We start from the raw sequence: 4,839 nt of genomic DNA on the forward strand, positions 1-4,839 counted from the left end.
GCCCATGTCACTTACCTGATTACCTGCTTCTCTTGTCATCGGTTTAGGCTGGGCTGCTCCTGCAGGAGATGCTTGGCTTGCTTGTCTGAGGCTTCCTCCACCCATGTCTTCCCCTTCCCCCAACGAGCCTAGTTTAAAGTCCGCCAGAGGAGATCCGCCAACCTAGAAGAGAAAACATGCTTACCTTTGGGGGAAAGGTGCAGCCCAGTCCATCTCATGATGACCTCACAAGTAGAAGCCCCATCAGCTGATCTGGGCTCCCAGCCACAGGGGTGCACCTGGCCACATATTTAATTAATGGTGTCATAGGAACCAGCCACAAAGTTGTTCCACATTTTTTGTGGAAAAACTTTGTGGTTTATGCCTTGTTTTATGACAGCATTAATTGCTTTAATGTGTGGCCAGGTTGCAACTTAAGATGTTAACCAGTTAATCACACCTTAAGTGTAAAGTGTGGCAGGGACCTTTGCCTCCTTGTCAATGAGCCTTGTATTCTGTACCATAGTTTTCAATAGAAGGGATGCCCTCTACCCTAGGACATTCTCCAGGGGGGTGGTTGGTAAGAAAAGTGGATTTGACTCCACTCAGTCTAAGGAAGGCATGGAACCTAGGCCTTAAATGGTCTGTAAAAGCTCTACTCATGTGACTATTATATACTGAGAAGTGAGGTACTAGTATGGCAATAGAAGAAAATAGCCACAACCACATTTCTGAGAAGCCCTGTCTTGTGGGTGCATCTTAAGCATTCTGTAAGACCGCCTACCAAATCAGGCCCCTCAGAGGATGTAGGCAGTGGACTTTCTAGTTCCTGACTCATGACTGGGTTTAAATGTGATATAGAAGCTAATCTGCTCAGACTTGGTTACATGTGGACATGCACCAAAGCAGAACTCTGAGTACCTGGGGTACTGTAGAGTTAAAAGCTTAATGAAGTTAAGTACCTCCAGAGTTAGGCTGCAGCTCAGCGGGAGCTTTTCAAATCACAATTTTGAATTTAGACCATCTAGGCCACAGTGTAGACAAATGTGCATTTGTAGCTACTTCAAAGGGGGAGCTGGAGCTGCTGCTCAGAAGGGCACAGCAGCTTTATGCTCTGTTATGTCTGTCTGATTCTGCAGTGATATGAATGAACCATATCCCCCTGATTTTGACCTTTGATGAAGCAGGGGTAAAGTTGGAGTCATTTGGGTGCACTCATATTACTACAGAATCATGCAGATGTAATACGTGCATGGAAACAGCTTGGATTGGTATCATTTGATAGCAATCCAGTTGTTGTCTGTCTGTCTGTACCCTCAGTTATTCTGCATCTATACACTTAATTGGATCTACCCTCAAGGACCAGATCTCAGCTGCTGTAAACTGGTTTAGATTTTTTTCTACACTGGGACTCTTCAGATAATTTATCTGAAGTAACTTTTAAAGCATATTAATTAAACTGCATTAAATCTGTATGCGGACACTATAACTCCTGTTAAAATAATGGCACAATTGGGATCTGATCTCACAAAAATTGTGCATCCTGCCATGCCAGACATGTATAGCAAAACAAACAATATTTGGGATGGGGCATAAAATTGCTCAGATCCCAACTGCACCACTACAGGGCTGCCCAACAATCCTGTGGATCAGAAAGGAGGCAGATCTGTCATGGACCTTGTGATTGCCCCATGCCCAATCCAAAGGCTCAGGTTTGGGACCTGGAGCTGCCCTCAGCCTTATCCCTGGGGATCGGGCTGGGGGTATCCCTGGGATCTGGGACAGTCTGGGGCTGATGATGACAATGAGCTGGTTGTTGGCACTGGTGAGGCAGCCCAGACCTGAAAAATAAATCATATCACATCTTCAATTGAAGGTGCCATACAAGCCAACTGCAAAGAGGTTCTACATTACATCTTTGTACCATTTGATGGTGCCATAAATTGGCTGAACATGAGCCATGTTATAATTTATGGCATGATTAACACTTTAATCGTGCCATAAATATAATGTCTGCCAAGGGTCCATATTATATCAACCACTTTAAATACATCTTTAGCTAATTCAAATTAACTTGCCTGAGTATCTGCATGGAGACAAGGCCTTAATTCCACTGTATTTACAATGGCTCAGGATCTGGTTTAACTTGTAGAATAATGTAAGAAACAAAATATCAGGGCCTTTTAAAATATACATTTCCTAGAATAAGGTTTCTAACTTTGTACGAGCTGCCTACATACATTTATGAGTTTGCCTGGCCTATTTACGAAGGGAAAAAATTATTAGACAAAATCCAGAATGTATGAAATACTGATGGCAAAACTGTAAACCCTGTGCTAGGAAACTATGTTTAAATGTATGTGCAAATGGAAAAGATGATACAAAAATCACAAAGGACCAAAATCATACATAACAGCTGTTGAGCAAAGTGCAGTAGACAGGCCACTGCATACTGAAATAATTCCCTTACTGGATAATTAGATGGAGTTTGATTGGAACTGTGAAACAAAACTTGGCAAGGGAATACATTTTAAAATGGTTTACATTCAGAGTAATTCTGATTGAGCTCACTTTTTAAAAACAGTGATCCTCAGCATACTGATGAACCCAAAATTTGTTTAGAGAGCAAGCTAAATTCAGTTTTATTTTAGAAGTGATCTTTATATAATTACAATGCATTTGTTATATGTTTTCTGAATATGATATTGCGTTGCCTCATTTCAGATTCTGTAGGTGCCTATCGTGTTATCTCCTGTCATTTATTTCCCAGATTTCAGAATTTTTATCCAGACATCTTAATTTAGTCAATGGTAGCGATTGTAGCCTTATTTGCCAGAGTGACATGTCTGGTTTAGATATAATAAGATCAAGGAAATATCTGTGGTGGAAATTTGGATCTGCAAGAAGCAGTGCATACTTTGAACTGCTTCTATCCCACTACTGTTGGAGCTGATTTGTCTTGGAATATGTTCTATAGTGCTCATGATGTGTGGATTGGAAAAAATCACCACCTCCCTATTTGTAACTGAAGAAAATAGCCTTTAGTGGGCCTCCTGACTGAGTGACTTCACTCAGGGAGTAACTCTATTGAAAGATCCAATCTAATAGCTTTTTTCCTGTTGTTTTTTTCTTTTGAAAGCCTTCCATAAAATTAAAGTGTGGAACTAAATTTAACTGTGTAATTAAAGTGTGGACCTCATTGCCACCAGATGTGGTGGAAACGCACAGTTTAACCAAATTAAAAAAGGGGTTGAAGAAATTCTTAGAGGAGAGGGGCATCAGTAGTTATTGAGCGTAGGAGTTAGGGGCACAGCTTCTGAATTAGAACTTCCTAGACCTTAAATGCTGGAATCATAGAAGTTATATAGAAGTAGGGATGGAAGGGACCTCCAGAGGTCTAGTCCAGTGGTTCTCAACCTTTCTTGTACCAGGTCCCATCTGTAAACATTGATGGCCAGTCCTGACCCAGCGCCCCTCACTCCTGACCTGCTGCCCCCCGTGCCCAGGCCCCAGTCCCTCAGTGTATGGAGCAGGGTGTATATGTGTGGGGCAGTCTTTGTGTGTGTGTGTGTGTGTGGGGGGGGGGGGGGTGAGGGGGCCCCGGGGGGGGGGGGGGGGGTGCATGGGGACCCCTTGCAGGCTGGAACTCTGCCAGCCTGCAAGGGAAAAGCCATGGTTTCCCACAGTCTTCTCCTTCAAAGGAGAATCCATTTTTAAAGTTTGTTCACGACTCTCATATATTCTTGCAACCCACTTTTGGGTCACGACCCACAGATTGAGAAACACTGATCTAGTCCAACCGCCTGCTTGAGGCAGGATCAGCCCTATCCAATCCATCCCAAACAAACCATCGTTGAAACTCTACATAAGACGACTGTCAACCCTAACAACATAGAGCTAACACCCTCAGCTGCCACAGGTTATAGATAGATAGATATACACACATTGTGTACACACACATGCACACTATGTATACATATATTGGGTGTGCTTTTCTGGGCATTATACTAATGTGTCACTGTCCATACGTGCACAGCAATTACTGCGCATTAGATTAATTTAAAGCATCATTTGCTTGTACCAACAGATACAGGTACTAAAAAATGGCGCTTTAAACTAATGCACCTAAGTGCATATATAGATGCTGACCAGGGAGCAAATTGCTTCCAGTCAGCCCAGGAAACAGGGGGAACAACTGCTGCTTGACTTAGTCCTGAGCACTGGGGAGCAAGTGGGGAGCTGTCCCTGGCTCTGGCTGTCCCTGGGCTAACCCCGAACCCCATGCAGCTGGGAGCTGCCCCCCACCCTGGGGACAGCTTCCCTCCTGCCCCCGGCTCCAAAGCCTGACCCCCTGCGCCTCTTGCCAGCCCGGGGCTGCCCCCAGAGCCCCCTGACACCTGGGAGCTGGCACCTGGGGCTGCTGCAGGGGGGCAGAGCAAGGCAGGAGTAGCCCTGGACTAGGCTCCTGACTGGTGTGCATGTGTAGACGTGTGCCTGGGTGCAGTTTAATGTGCCTGCACTTACTGTGCAGTACATTCAGGTGCATTAATTGCATGTGTAGATGCACACACACACACACAGACTATATCACTACACACATTGTGTGTATAAACACACTACACACAGTGTGTACATACACACACACACACCAGAAGTACACACATTGTGTGTAACTGCACACACAACGTAAGAGTTGCTTGGCTCACAGGAGCTTGGATAGAAGTGTGGGGGGGGGGAACGGTTACTGCCTTTACACACGCAGGGAGTATATCTCTACTTATGCAATGTATCTATCTATCTATATAGAAATCAATATTTTTGCAAAAGTAAAACCAAAAACAAGCCTCTCCCGGCTGCGGC

This window comes from Alligator sinensis, unplaced genomic scaffold, assembly GCF_000455745.1.
Source record: "Alligator sinensis unplaced genomic scaffold, ASM45574v1 scaffold335_1, whole genome shotgun sequence".
Taxonomy (NCBI): Eukaryota; Metazoa; Chordata; order Crocodylia; family Alligatoridae; genus Alligator; species Alligator sinensis.